Raw genomic sequence first — 16,138 nt, forward strand, 5'->3', positions numbered from 1 at the left:
AAACTTCCAGCCCCTTCCTGCCTGGCGTCCTGCCCGAGGCCTTCCTGGAAACCGGGCCCACCCCGCCCCCCAGCCCAGGGCGCCAGTCTTTCCACGGTGTGAATCAGCCGACCTCTCCCAGCATCGCTCTCCTCCGCCTGGGAAGTTCTCACTGATGGGTGCCTAGGCCCAGTCTGGCGGCCGCCCCCATGAGCCTGGGTCCTTTGCGGAAGGACCTCCGTGACGGGGCATGGACGGTGGACCAGGCAGACACCAAATCACAGAAATAATAGCCATCATCACATGCTGTGGGGTTTACAACATTTACAGATGTAGCGTGTTTGATATAAAAGACCCTGGTGCTGGGAAAGATTGAAGGCAAAAGGAGAAGAGGGAGGCAGAAGATGAGACGGTTGGATGGCATCACCGACTCAATGGACGTGAATTTGGAAGCCTGGCGAGCTGCGGTCCGTGGGACGTGACTTAGCATCTGAACAACAGCAACGAGTTTAATATGATCAATGAGTTTAATATAATCAACGAGTTTAATATGATTCTGTAAAAAGGAAGAGAAGGGGACATTATATAAGAGTTGTGTTTCTCTATGTCACAAACTAAATTAGTAGAAATATGAAGCTGTTGATTAGCCTTAGAGCAGCCTACTAAGGAAATACCTCAAAACAATGGAGTGAAAAACCATTAAAGAAATTCAAATGCTGCTGCTGCTGCTGCTAAGTGGCTTTAGTCGTGTCTGACTCTGTGCGACCCCATAGACGGCAGCCCACCAGGCTCCCCCATCCCTGGGATTCTCCAGGCAAGAACACTGGAGCGGGTTGCCATTTCCTTCTCCAGTGCATGAAAGTGAAAAGTGAAAGTGAAGTCGCTCAGTCGTGTCTGACTCTTAGTGACCCCATGGACTGCAGCCCACCAGGCCCCTCCGTCCACGGGATTTTCCAGGCAAGAGCACTGGAGTGGGGTGCCACTGCCTTCTCCGGATTCAAACGCTACCTTCACTTAATGCAGACGAGAGCAGTAAAGGGAGGGTAGAGGAGCAAGAGAGCAGGTTACACACGGAACACACAGAATCAGAGGAGCCACAGAGACAGACAGCAAAGCTAAAAGCTGGTTCTTTAAAAACTTCAGGAAACCTGGAAACTTTCAGCTCGATTGAGACAAAGTGAGAGAAAACTCAGATGACTCGAATCAGCAAGGAAAGAGACATTACTACTGACCTTACAGAAAATAAAAAGGGTTATAAAGGCACCCTGTAAGCAACAGTGTGATAATAAACTAGATAACTCAGATGAAATGAACAAATTCCTAGAAAGACACAAAATACCAAAATGGACTCAAGAATGAACAGACAATTTGACTAGGCCTTTGTAATATGCGAAGAGATTGAATTATAATAATTCTTTAAAAATTACCCACAAAGAGAGGCAGCCCAGGGCCAGATGGCTTCACTGGTGATGTCTACCAAACATTTAAAGAATAATTAATATTAACGCCAACTCCTCACAAAATCTTCCAAAAATAGAAGAGAACGGACCGCTTCCCAACTCATTCTGTGAGGCCAGCCATCACCCTGATGCCGGAAGTAGGCAAAGACATCACGGGAAGAGAGGACTACAGCCTGCATCTCACACGGACACGGATGCAGAGATCCCGAGCCAGACGGCAGCAGGCCGAACCCAGCAGCATATGTGAAAGCATCACACTCACGACCAAGCTGGATTCCTGCAGATTTGGCTTAACGTGAAAATCAGTCAGTGGAACGCGCCGGATCAATAGAGTGAAGCACCAAGTACGTGGTCATCAGGAGACACAGAAAGAGCTTGATAAAACGCAACACCCTTCCGTGGTTAAAAAAAAGGCACTAAAAAAAGCTGGAATGGAAGGGAACTTCCTCGAGCTGATAAAGGGCATCTTTTAAACCACATCACTAACATTAGACAGAGGAGAAGGCGATGGCACCCCACTCCAGTACTCTTGCCCGGAGAATCCCAGGAACAGGAGAGCCTGCTGGGCTGCTGTCTATGGGGTCACACAGAGTTGGACACGACTGAAGCGACTTAGCAGCAACACTATACTTGATAGTGAAACCCCGGATGCTTTCCCTTCAACCACAGGAGCGAGACGAGAATGTTCACCCTGCCACTTCGACTCAGCACTGTTCTCAGGGGTCTATCCAGGGCAGTTGGGAAACTGAATGGAATAATGAGCATCCCCATTGGAAAAGAAGAAGTATAAATGATCTCTGTTCATAGATGAAATGAAGTTGCATATAGAAAATCCCAAGGAAGCCACGCGAAGACTATTAGCTCTAATAAACAAAGTCGGCAAATTTGCAGGATATAAGATTAATACACAGAAATCAGTTGTACTTCTATACATTTAGAAAGGATAATCTGAAAATGAAATCAAGCAAACAGTTCAATGAGCAGCAGCACCGAAAAGAATAAAAGACTCAGCAATACATTTAACACGTGTGTGGTTTATGCTCTGAAAGCTCTGATAGATTGATGAAAGAAACTGAAGTCCAAATCGGTGGGAAGACACTCCGTGCTCATGGGCTGGACACTTAATGTCGCTTCCCTGGTGGCTCAGCTGGTGAAGAATCTGCCTGCAGTGCAGGAGCGCTGGGTGTGACTCCTGGGTTGGGAAGATCTCCTGGAGCATGGGCCACTCCAGTGTCCTCACCTGGAGGATTCCATGGGCAGAGGAGCCTGGCGGGCTGCGGGCCAGGGGGTCACAAAGAGTCGGGCACTACTGGGTGAGTGCAGCCCAGTGTTGTTGAGCTTACAGTACTCTCTAAACTTATCTGCAGATTCAACACAATCCATGTCAGGATCGCAGATGGCGTCTCCGTAAAAATCGAAAACCGAATTCTACGTTTCATACGGAATTGCAGGGGACGAAGACGAGCCAAAACAATCCTGAAGGAGAAAATCGAAGTCGGAGGACTCGCACCTTTTTGCTTTCAAAACGTTGAGTGAGAAAAGTCAAGTGCAGAATAGTATGGAAAGCGTAGTAACATTTACTTACTCTAGGGAGCGTGCATACCTTGAAGTTTCGCACAAATCACAATTTAACTCAGGGCTTCGGTCACAGCCGGCCTTTCTAAGAAGAGGGAAAGGGCACGGGAGAATGTGTCTGGGCTGTGTTCCCACCTGGACTCAGTTTAAGCGCCTCTCGAAGGTACTGAGCCTCGGTGTGAGGTGTCAGTCTGGGGGTTTAAGGTGGTCGGCTAGTGGAGGGCTCTGAACAGGACGTGCATTGATGGGGGGCTGAGGTTGGCCTCCCTGTGACGAACTCGCAAGCCCTGCTTTGCCACCTGTGCCCCTGAATGCCCCTGCTCCCCCCGAGCTGGACCCTTCTCCGGGCTGAGCCCACTTCAGCCCCTTCAGCTGGGGGGGTCCCCAGCCCCTCCATTCCAGCTGTCCCCTCCAGGCTCCCTCTCTAAGGCTGGACCTCCTCTCTGGGGGTTTGAGATGGGAGTCTAGGGGTCCGTCTCCTGAAGCTTGTGAAGGACAGAGGAACCCTGGAGGTTGTGGAGAAGGACAGAGGGACCCTAGACTCCTTCGAGGAGGAGATGCAGCGTCGAGGGGTCCTGCGGGTCACGCGCTCCCACTTCAGGGAAGATCCGTCACGGGTCCTGCCGTGCGCAGTCTGGGCCGGTCTGGAGCCTGGGCCCGTGGCCGGGGTGGCACCGCCGGCCTCCTCGCCCCCCAGGCGCGCCGCGAGGCGGTTTCCGTAAGTTGGTAGCGATTGCATAACTTCTTCAGCAACTGCCGGGCCGGATATATTTTGCAACCCAGCCCGCCATGCCACACGCGTCGGCTGGCACTGCCAGGCCCCCCACAGAGGCCGGAGGAAGTCTGAGAGTGAAGCACGCTGACGGCGCCGCCCGGCACCCGCTCCCGGCCGTCCCCAGGGACGCTGCCAGGGCCCCGCCATCCTCTGGCCGGACAGCAGAGCCGCCGAGCCCACGGAGCAGCCGCAGGAGGCGTGGACCTCCGAGGAGCCGCCGTCACCTGCCAGGAGCCCTTCTTGGTGTTCATGGCAAGATCGGCCCCAAAGGCACGCTGGAGGGAGACTGGCTCACGCCAGTCCGTGGGCAGACCCCGCGGGTGCCGCTGGGCATCCTTCAGAGGAGGGCGCAGCGGGCGTCCGCTGGTTGTGGAGGAGCAGAGAGGCCATCAGCCTGGCGACGCGGCCGTGTGCCCGAGCTCCTGGGGCATCGATGCTCCAGGGACTGGCAGGTGAATCCAACCCCGCTGGGGTGCTCCCACTTCCTGGAGAGGTTCTCGGCAGAGTCAGCAGGCCCAGTGGACACGGTGATGGGCCTCGGGGTCCGCACTCACCCCGCACCTGCCTGCCGGGAGTCCTGCCATTATGGCTCCATCACTGCAGCTCAGGGGAGCCTGTGTCTCTCAAGGTCAGGCCCCGTTTGGGGGGCGGCCGGCCCCCAATACCTACCTAGTGTAGGAGTCTAGAGGCGTGGTGCCCCTGCCCCGCTCCCTCTTGGACAGAGGCCACCCAGCCGCCAGGGCTCCCCGAGGGCCGGCAGAGCCTCGTGTTGACTGCACTGCAGCCCAGCTTCTCCCTGTCCACGCGGGCAAATGATAGACCCAAATAAACCGAATCTCCAAAACTTTACATACGGAGATGAGAGGTGAATTAACGAAGCGGAGACACACAGCACCGTCATGAACCAGACGTCCTGCAGCGCTCAGATGGCAGGTAGCCTCAGATTGCCCGACACGTTCAGTACACGCCAAGTAAAAATCTTAAGGACTTGATCAAAAGAAAAATTGGCAACCGGATTTTAAATTTTATGTGGAAAGGCAGGGGACCGAGGAGAGCCAAAACAATCTTGAAAAAAATAAAAAGACGAACAGTAGAGCGGGAAGACGTGTGCAGTCCCCCCTTGAGACCTGTAACACCGCTGTAGCAATGCAGGCCGTGTGCCACTGGTGTTAGGAGAAACCTCTGGGCCAACGCAAAACAGAGAGTCCAGAAATAGACCCCACGTGAATACGGTCAACTGAGTTTCTTGACACGTGTTTATTGGAGTGTAATTGACTTGCAACGCGCGTAGGTCTCAGGTGCGCACGACGGGGATCAGCGGCACGCGCACACCTGTCCGCTCTGCTTGAGTCTTTCTGATGGAGGCCATCACAGAGTGTTCAGCGGCCTCCCCGTGCGAAACAGGAGGCTGGTCTTCGTTGCCTACTGTATGTAGCCGTGTGTATGTGCCAGCCCCAATCTCCCGATTCATCCCTAAAGTAATTCGATGGAGGAGAATATTGCTTTTTAAACACGGTGGCTGAACAATTAAATGTCTTTCTGGAAAGAAAGAGAATTCCAGCTCTTACCTTGCTCCATACTCAAAAATAACCCAAAGGGATCACAGCTCTAAACCTCAGAGCTTTAGCTCACATACTTAGTACACATTCTGTGTTAGGCTTTTCAGAGTTCTTACCGGTTTTTGTATCACAAAAGAGGTATGTTTTTTATTACAATTCAAACCATGTCTCCCACGGAGAACCTTGGGGAATGCACATACAGTTATCATATAGGGTTTTAAAATAACCTAGCGGGATTATGCCTGTTGCTCTATAAGTTGGTTTTCCCAAGATATTTATTTCCCAAGAAATAAATTGTGGACAGCGTTCCCGATCTGCACATGCAGGTCTAAACTCATCCATTGAAAAAGCTGCATAACAAGCCAAACAAACAAACAAGCTGCCGTTGTCCCGTCGCTCCGTCGTGCCCGAGTCTTTGCGACCCCAGGGCCTGCAGCACGCCAGGCTTCCCTGTCCTTCACCATCTCCTGGAGCTTGCTCAGACTCATGTCCATGTTTATATCAAAATGTATCTAACCAGTCCATATTTATGAACCTGGAAGCTGTTTTCAAGATTTTTTTCTTTACAAATGAGGTTGCTGCATTATCTTCTCATATGCTATTAACGGTCTTTCTGCGCGAGCTGTTACTTGAGCGTGTGTGATCTGTTGCCAAGAGTATGGACACTTTACGCTCAGGTGGCTTCCGGCTGCTTGGTCGTGCATACAGGCTTTACCAATCTGCATTCCGTCAGCAGTGGAGGACAGGAGCCACGCTCCTGCGGGTTCAGGCTCGCAGTCAGGGGTGTTATCCCCCCTGTGGCTTGTGTTGGCTCCACCTGCTAAACGCCCAGTGCTATCTCACTGTTGGTTTTCATTTTCGCTCCTTTGGTTGCAAAGGAGGGCGTGCTTTCTTTTCATATGTTTATTGACCCCGACCTTTCTTCTTAGGCGAGTGGCCTATTTCTCTGTTGCTTGCCTTTCCCTTATTGATTTTTAGGAGCACTTTGCATATTACAGATACGACTAGTGCCTCATGATCCGCATGGCAAATACTGATTCTCTCTCAGTCTGCGGTTGACCTTCTAAGTTTGTTTATAGCTCTGTTAACTATACAGAAGTTGGCACCAATGTTTCAATTTTTAAATTTCTTTTTAATTAATTAAAATGTTTCGGTCACACCGGGTCTTCACTGCTGCACAAGGGCTTTCTGCAGTTTCGGGGGCAGGGGCCCCCGTCACCGTGGGTGGGCTTCTCAGTGGGTGGCTTCTTGCTGCAGAGCCAGGCTCTGGGCTCGCAGGCTTCCGTACCCCGCAGCACGTGGGCTCAGGAGTTGTGGTGAAGGGCCTGGCTGCCCTGTGGTGTGTGGGATCTTTGCAGGCCAGGGATCGAAGCCGTGTCCTCCGCTCGGGCAGGAAGATTCTTACCACTGGACCAGCAGGGAGGCTCAATCATTTTCTTCACATTTTCTGCTTTTTGTGTGATGCTTAGAAAACCCCTTGCTACCTCCAAGTTACAGATGAAGTCGTAGAATGTAGTGGATTCCCGTGATTCAGCTATGCTGGGGATGTTTCAATGCTTCAGCCAGGTGTTGGTTATATAGGTATCTTTTACATTCTTCAGGTACTTTTGTGTGCCTGAAATATTTCAGAGTCTGTTTTTATAATGAAATAAAGGGAGGAGATTGAAGACCGGAGAAGGGGATGACAGAGGATGAGATGGGTGGATGGCATCACCGACTCAATGAGTTTGGGTAAACCCTGGGAGTTGGTGATGGACAGGGAGGCCTGGCGTGCTGCAGTCCATGGGGTCGCAAAGAATTGGACATGACTGAGTGACTGAACTGAACTGAACTGAAAGGGAGGAGAAAACCAAATACCTTTTTGATGGGGTTGCACCGCCAGAAAAAACTCCAAGCCTGGCAAAAACAAACTCACAAAAACAAACAAACAAAACGAGACTGCGTGGCGTTGTCTGCAAGCTTCAGCAATCTCTAATGTCTGGAACAGCACCGCCAGGAGTCAGCTGCCACTGACAGATGGGAACCCCAGTGCCTGCCGCACAGACATGGCCGTGGAGCGGGGCTGGGCAGGGAGAAGCCGCCCAGGAAACGCGGGGAGAAGTTTCAAGCATGCTGCGACAGGATGGACCTTGACAGCACACTGAGTGGAAGACCAGAGTGGAGTGCGTGGGCCCGTGCGCCTCAGACATCCGCAGCAGACACAGAAAGCACGTTGTCGGTTGCCACGGGCCGCTGGGGACGGAGCAAGGAGAGGGGCTGCTGATGGATAACGGGTTTGGGGGCAATGCAAATTTCCTAAACTTACATTGTGGTAATGGTTGCACACCTCTGTCAATATACTAACAACCACTCACCACTACCTTCTCCAAGTTTCAATGCGTATTAGGGCGCCGTTCCTTTTTTACGGCCAAGTAATATTCCACCGCGTGGCTGGACCACGATTTAGCCGTTCATCAGCTGATGGGCCTGTCTCCACTCTGGGGCCATCATGACCACACATGTATCAGCCTGTGGGTGGACGCATTTTTCTGTGTCTTGGACACACACCTGGGAGTTGTGTTGCTCCGGTGGCGTAGAGAACACGGCGATCCTGCCTCACGTTTCCCAGTGTTCTTGCTCGCAAGCCTGGAGACGTGCTGTGGTTTGTGCCCCCGGCTATGGTCATGCCCTCTCGCTTTGCCGGGGGTCGGGAGGCCCGCCTATAAGCAGCAGCAGCCGTGTTCTCCTGCAGCCTTGCCTGGGCACGGGAACTGCAGCTGGCCGCACCGCAGTTAGAGCTGCCGGAGCAGAGTCCTGCCTGCACGGCCGTCTCTCACTCCCCTGCCTCTCTCTGTTTCTCAGTCTCTATCTCCCTCTCTCCGGAGAGCCTGCAGCACCCATCTGCTCTCTGGCTATCACCCACAGCTGGCCTGGTCGTCACCAGGAGGTGGTCCAGGAAGGCTCTCGGGCCGAGGCCTGGAGGATGAAGAAGCCACGTGGCTCTCTGAGCAAAGACAGCATCAAGTGCAAATGTCCTGGGGTCACCGTGTGCCGGGTCGGCTTGAGGAGCAGCCAGGAATCCCTGCAGGCTGGATGTAAGCAAGCAAACAAATGAGATCAAAGGGTCAACAAGGGGCTAGATCAGATGGCCTGGGCTCCTGGGGCGAGGAGGAGCAGGCTCACATTTTCCCAGGGTCTCTCTGCCGTGGTGGTCTGAGGGGATGGTGGGGCAGTTGGACGCCTTCCATCCTGCAGGAATCCAGGAGAGATGTCAGCAGCTTGGACCAGGGCTGGAGCTGTGTTGACGCTGGTAAAGGTCAGAGTTTGGAATAACCGACTGAAGGCAGGTGCGCGAGGAGGCGGGGCGGATGCTCCCCGTGACCTTGGCTCACGCCTCACTGTCCTCTAGGGGACCACTGCTCCGACCCCGTCCAGTCCCCTCTGCCCACAGAGAGACTTCCCAAACGCCAGCTGAACCCACTGCCAAAGTGTTCCGTCCTGATAGTCAATACATCTATTGCCACGTGCGTCACAAAACACCAGCTCACCGAACCCATTACCTTGTCAGTAATAGAAAAGTATCTCTCAGTAACAACCTCGTGTATAAAGACATCCATCGATGTAAAGAAAATGTGAGACAGCCCCGGCGGTGAAGCGCCGAGGCGAATATTCCTGCAGAGGGGAGTGGATGAGACCCGGCCCCGGGGAGGCCCCGGACACACCTGGCCCACCGGCCCGCGGGCGGCTGCCTGCCGGTCCAGGTGCCCCTGAGGCCACCCAGCCTCTGGCCTTCTCATTTCCTCCGCCCGGGTTTCCTGTGTCGCCTCTGAGATTTTTTTTTCCCAAGATCGCTAGTCATTTTTTTTTCACGTTTACATGTCTTAATCCATCTGGAACATGTTTGGCCGTATCTGAGCGGGGGCCAGTCTTCTCTTCTGCCAGACGGCCGTCCACGTGCGCCAACAGCACTCATCTCACAATCTGCCCTCTTCCCACCGAGCCGAGCGACCACCTTTGCCGTATGTCACGTCCTCATGTGCGTGGGAATCTATTTTTGGGTTCTCTGTTGTTCGACACTGTCTGTTCCTCTGCCAGAGCCATATTGATTTGATTTCAGTGACTCTATACTATGCTCTTATTTCCAGGAAGGCAAAAACCCCACGTCGCTCTTTCTCCAGCTTTCCTTGGTTATTCCGCCACATAAACTTTGAGGTTGTTTTATCCAGTTTTTTTTCTTTTTAATCACACTGTTGGTATTCCAGTTTGAATTTTGTTAAATCTGTGCCGAAAATATGGGAGAATTGACATTTTTATGGTATTAAGTTTTCCCATCCAAGAACATGCCCTGGCTTGCTCTCTTCCAGATCTTATTTTGATATCTTCCAGAAGATTTAATCCCATTTCTGTCTCTACACTTCTACTTCATGTGCTTTATTTTTCACAAACAATAGACGGTTCTGTTTTGTGTTTAGAATTCTGCCCGTTCTTCCTCTGGCCGACGCTCTGTGCCAGCCACACAAGGTCACCATTGCATGGCATTCCATCCAAGGACCCTGCCACTCTTGGCTGGTCCAGCTCCTTGAGATGGGCCATTAGCTCATGTCCAGAGTTTCTCTTTAATTTCTTTCTCTCTCTCTCTTTTTTTTTTTGAACAAATAGTGCCCCATGAATATCCTTGCCTACATCTCTTCTGCTCATGTGTGAGGGTTTCTGAAATGCCTCGATGAGGAAGTGCGGAGCCACATGCATTCCTGTCTCCAACTGTACTAGATGCAGCCAAAGGGCCTGCAGACTGCCTGTACCAACTCGCCCTTCAGCCAAGACGGCCAGAGGATTCTTCCTCCCCTGCGCTGCAGCCAGTCATGGAGTTTCCTCCAACTTCTCTTCTTGGCAGACTTCTGTTCCTCTCTATCTTTATTTTCTAATCAAAATATTTTGGTTTTTAACCTTTTTTTTTTTTTTGTATAGGATATGTGTATATCCATCTGTCTCTCTATCTCCATCTGTCCATCATCTGTGTAATTTTAAACAGTGATCAGCGCTTCCACAGTAAGGTCGTTCTCTTCTCCCTCCCCCAGCTACCCAAACGTATATCGTTTCATAGGTGCAACCACTGTTAGCCGGCTCTTCTGTTTTCTATCCAGAGAAATTCTGTAAACATGTGAGCACATCTGTATGGATCGTCTCTTCTTGTCCCCGTGTGTAACCACACCACCCTTCGGCTTCTGCAGTGTGCTACTAATTCTCTCTTGGGATCACTTGATATCCATATAGAGAGCTGCTGCTTTCTTTTTTCTGCCTCCTTTCTTCCCTCCCTCCCTCCTTCCTTTCTCAGCATAACAGTCCACTGTTTGGCTGTGTGACAGTACTTTTAAGAGTCTCTTCCAGGAGAGCATCTTGAGTTTCCAATCGTGCCGTAATGTACAAGGCTGCCGTGGATTCCCTTACAGATTGCACAAGTCTGGGAGCATCTCTCTCAGAAAAGTCCTATAAATGGAACTCTCGGCTCCAAGCATAATGCATTTGTAAACTCGATAGTGCCACATTCCCCATGCCAACCTGACGGCGCATCAGTGGGCACCCCTGCCAGCCTGTCTCCCCCACCCGCTGAGGGAGACAGTGTGCAAGCGTGTGTTTTGATGCTTGCTAACACCGCTGGGGGTCCAGTGGCATCTCAAACTGGCTTTTAGCTTATTTCTAAGCATCTCTATCATGCTCTGATTCCCGCCGCATAAAGCTAACGTAGTTGTATGCTTCAGTGAGTTTTAATAAGTTAATGGAGTTACAGCCATCACCACAGTCTAGTTTTAGAACACCTCTCTCTTCCCAAATCTCTCACATATTTCAAATTTTCTCTGACTGAGATCAAGCATGTCTTCATTAAGATCCCTTCTTTCTCATTTTCTTTGAATTTTCTTTTAACAGCTTTGCCCACTTTGTAGTTGTACTTTTTTTTCTTATTGATTTGAAGATACTCTTTGTATATAATGCTCCCAGACCAGGGCAAGTGCCTTTCCTCATGCAAGCACTGGGGATTCCAATTCCCCTAGACGGGGACGAGTGGGATCTCTTGATGTGCCTGTATCTCCACCACGGAGTGGCCACACCTGATCTTACTCCCCGACCTCCAACCTCTCAGCACAGGACCTGGCCCAGAGCATCTCTGCCAAGAAGCCTTGGTTCGGTATTTCTAAACGTGTGGTCTTTCCCCCTCACGGCTCCTCTCACAATTCGCGACAGTGTGTTCACGGGTGTGAGCCTGCTCGCTCGCAGAGGCAATGCCTAGACAGGCGCCAGCACACTCTGTTCGGCACCATGCACCCAGGGTGCAGATGCTGCTGCCGGGCACTGGAAAGCGCCCACTGGACCTATTAGCTGACAAGCGCCTAAGGACTTTACAGAACCGAGGCGGAAAGACACTGGAAACAGCCGCCCTTATTCCTGCGGAGGACACATCCCCGACCCAGGGGCCTGCAGGGGGGCACGAGGCTGGTGAGACCACCTCCGCCATGCCGAATGTGGGCCTGGGACAGCCAGGTTTGCAAGCGAACCTGGAAATGAGTCTCTTCACGCGAACTCTTCCGCTTCCAAGTATCGGTAGTAGTGGGCTGTCGCTCGAGACTTGCTGTTTAAATACTCGCTCGGGAGGAATTCTCGCAACAATGCCGGGGCCTGACCCGAGGCTCAGAGTACCAAAGGAGCTTGCCAAAGGCCACCCAGCCGGGAGGGGCTGTGCGTGCTGGGGGGTCCGGCCCGAGCCTGAGGTGCTCCGGGAGGAACGGCACTGCTGAGCAGCCCCTGTCGAGGGAGACGGGCAGGCCGAGCTCCACCTGGAAGCCCACTGGGGCCGTGGCCTCCTGTCGGCCCGCTCACAGCAATTCATCATCGCAGCCTGATGACAAGGCGGGGCAATTATCTCGTATTACGAGTGAAGTCTCCTGGGGCCCAGGCTGGGGGAGAGACCAGGCTCCTGTCCCTGCCCTCGAAAACACACGGCGGGGGTCCTCAACCCCCACCACCAGACTTGGAGGCCGCAGCAGGTCAGTGGAGCCGACACCCCGGGGACCAGGGTGCACCACACACCCTGGGTGGTGGGCAGGCTGTAACAGTGGAGCGGAGATGCCGGGCCCGGCCCACCTGCCCGCATTCCCTGGACCCCCAAGGATTCCAGGGCTGAGGGCCTGCGGGGAACAAGCCAGCCGCCCCCCACCCCCCGCGCCCCCCAGGGGCCAGCAGTCACAGACCCGGCCAGTTCACGTCGCGCCCAGTCCGCACTGCAAGAGAAGCACTCAGTAGACAGAACAGAGGGGCAGGCAGGGCGACAGCAGGCGGAGCGCCCAGGACGGGGATGCTCGGGCCCCAGAGCGCGGCAGGCGGCCCCTGCGGCCGCGGCAGGAGGCGGGGACACCGGGTCTGAGGGTCAGTGAGGCCTGTTAGGTAGGTTCTCGAGGGTCCTTCTGAGAGGTGAGCTGGCTGCCAGCTAGGCTGGGTGGCGTTGACAGGCGGCCCCGTCTGCGATCTCCTGCCGATGCATCCATCCTTTCGGCAGACACTCGGGGGGTGTGTCCCGGGGCCCGGCGGGCCTGGGGACGCGGCGGCGGCGGACGGAGACCCGGGCCGCCGCTCCCGCGCGGGGCCGCCAGGGGGCGCGCTGCGCCCGCGCGCCGGGGGTCGCGGGCCCGGCCGGGGGGCGGGGCGGGGGCGGGGCGGCGCCGCAGGTGGGGCGACTTTGGGTTTGACCTGCCTGGCGACGAGCTAATCCCGGCGTATAATAGGCTCCTGGGAGACAGGGAAAATGGCTGCGGCGCTATCTGCGTCGCCATGGGGACCATCGCGTGTGCGTGCGTGTGTGCGTGTGCGTGTGTGTCCATGTCGGTGCGCGCGCACGCCTGGAAAGCACGGCCTTTGTGGGCGGCGCGGGGACCCCTGGCGGCGGGGCTCCGGTCTCTCTCGCCGCAGGTCCTGAGCGAGGGGGCTCTGGGGCCCCGGGCAGGCGAGCCTCGAGGCGGGCGGGGACCCCTGGGTGTTGCCGAGCTCCTCGTTTGGTGCCTGGCACACACCCCCTCTGGCAGGAGTGGGGCCGGCTGGTGTGTGCGGGGTTGGGGGTGGGGGGCCCACCACCGGCAGGCCCAGGGCCAGGCCCCTGCCCCCTCGCCAGGACACACAGAAGATACACGAGGCCGCACCCACCCTCGTGCAGACCTGTGCAGAGAGTCACGCGTGGAGGCACGCGCCTAGGAGCATGCGGACCCGAGGACCCACAGCCTGGCCTGGTGTCAGGCGACACCTCCTCCCGTGTGCACTCTTAGACGGCCTTGAGGAGGGCAGACACGTGGAACACCCCCCCAGCCACGCCTTCACCCGCAGGCTGGCACCACCGCTCCTCCTCGCACGTGTCTGCTCACGCTGGGGGACACGCATGCCCGCACGCTCACGCAGCACCCCTTCCTCAGGCAGCCTCACCTGGACCACGCCCACACTCGCCCTGAGCACACACCCCCGCGCTTCCTCATCTCACACTTGTTCGACGCGCCCGCAGGTACGCCAACAACCCTGCTCGTTCGGGGCCCACCCACTGGCACACCGCCCTGCTCATTTACACACGCCGGACACACCCGGGGACACACACTTGGGTGCCTTCGGCAGGCAGGCCGGCCGGCGGCCCGCGCACCGGGCGCCCGAATGCCCCCCGCAGACGGCTATCTGCCTGCCCATCAACGCGCGGACCTGCGGTGGTAAATGATGCATTCGATGGCGGGCGCATTTGTTGTGCGCGCTCTGAAAGGGCTCCGATAATCTGGAAGGCAGAGATAAGGAGCACCATTTATTCCGCGGCACTTTGGAGACAATTCCCTAACCCTGTACAGCCCCATTCTCGGGCAGCCTCCGGGAGCCGGGCAGATAACGATTGGCTATTCATTATCTTCGCCGGGAACAAAGATTAGCCGGCCGAGATGAAAAATTACCCCCGGACAGCGGCGCAGCCCCGCGCGGACCCCCCTGCCCGCGCCTTGGGGCCCCGCCCTCCCGCCCGCGGGCTCCACGCTCACGCCCTCCCGGCGGCGGGCCTGGGCACTCGAGGATGCTCGGACGTGCGGGGGGCGGTGGGGGGAGGGCGCGGCTGGCGGTCCGTCCGCGTCTGCCACCCCGCCCAGTCTATCTTTCACGTCTGCTCTCCCGCCTCCTTCCCCGAGGGGCCCTTTCTCCGCTCGCCCTCCCCGCCGAGGTCTAGGAGCCCCTGGGGTGCCCTTCTCTCCATCTCTCTCTCTCGTCTCTCTGACCGTGTCTCTTTCTCTGGTTAACACTTTCACAGCTTTCCTTCCCATCTCTCCAACCCTTTCTGCCACTTTTTTTTTTCTTTTCTTTCTGCTACTTTTTGGTTGTATCCCGGAGGCTCCCCCAACCCTCCACCATTATCGCTGTTGCTTTTTACAGTCTGTCCTGGGGTCTCCCTGCCTGTCCCCTTTACCTGTCTCTCTGGACCTTTCTAGCATAGACTCTCCTTGTCTCTCCATCCACCCCAGGGAGACTCCAGCCCCTCCGGGAAAGGAGATGGTAACTGGGGGGGGAGGCGGAATCCCCCTCCCAGGGAGCAGGGCAGACTAGGAAAGGCCCTGTAGACACAGCGCCTGCTGGGTTTGTGGGGTGCACTCCTGTGCCCCCCGTCCCCCCCCCCCCCAAGGAGGCCACCTCATTAGAGCAGTTATTCAGCATGGCGCTGGCTTTGGCAGATAAGCCTTATCAGCTCATCTCCCCCTCCCACAGACAGACAGCAAGTGCCCTCGCAAATGGCACCCTGGTTCCGCTGGCGGCCTGCCCTGCTGGTCAGGGAAGTGCACAGGCAGGCAGTCTGGGAAGAGACGCACATAGTGTCAGCCAGGGACACACTCCTCCGCAGCCCGCAGACAGTCACCCTGGGAAGAGTCGCACGCAGCTGGCAGATAGACCCGTGCGCCTGGAGGCCCGCAGCCCAGCTCACAGACACAGGGGGCCCGAGACGCCGCTGCTGCCGCCCCGCTCCTGCGTGTGTCCTCAGGGACAGGCAGCAACGTGTAGCCAGGCACCTGGAAATGCCCACTTCCTATCGCAAGGTCCACGGTCACCCTGGTCTCACAGATACACAGGGGCACACGTCCAAGTCCAGAGCTACTCCCTCCCGAGAGCACTCGTGGGGTCGCACTCTGCAGCAGCCACACACAATACACGAGCTCGCAGGGACCCACAGGACAGCACACAGAGTATCCGGGGCCTCAAGAGGAAGCAGACAGACCAGCAGCCTCAGCTTTGCAGACTTCCCTCCCAGTGTGCTCACAAATGGCCACAGACACACGCGGGCTCTCAGCCCAGAGGGCTCGCACAGGCAGTACAGCCACCCCCAGCTTCCAAGAAAGCCCCCCACGCAGTGGACGCCGCTGGCCTGGCAACTGGGACACACCTGGGCAAGCACTTCCCAGTCTTTTGGAGGCAAAGTACTTTGTCTTTGGGCCAAAGGTCCCCAAGGACACTTTCACTCTCCCTGGGCAGCTGGGATGGGACTCCAGCCACCGTGCTGAATCTCCTGGTAGGAACTTTGGAAATTCAAGAACTGGCCTTCCTAGCTCCCAACCTCAGGATCTTCTTGGGGTGAAAACTCCCTGCTCCTCCACCCAGCCTTCCAAGAACAGCTCTCTGCCCCCACCGCCCTCTCACTCCAGGTGTCTCCTGGGAAGGGCCAGGCGGTGCCTCAAACTCCACTTCTGAAATCCCCTGGCTGCTCTGGAGGTGGGGTGGGCTGTAGGTGGGCCAGGGCAAGGGCTTTGTTACACCCAGCC

This window comes from Ovis aries, chromosome 19, assembly GCF_016772045.2.
Source record: "Ovis aries strain OAR_USU_Benz2616 breed Rambouillet chromosome 19, ARS-UI_Ramb_v3.0, whole genome shotgun sequence".
Taxonomy (NCBI): domain Eukaryota; kingdom Metazoa; phylum Chordata; class Mammalia; order Artiodactyla; family Bovidae; genus Ovis; species Ovis aries.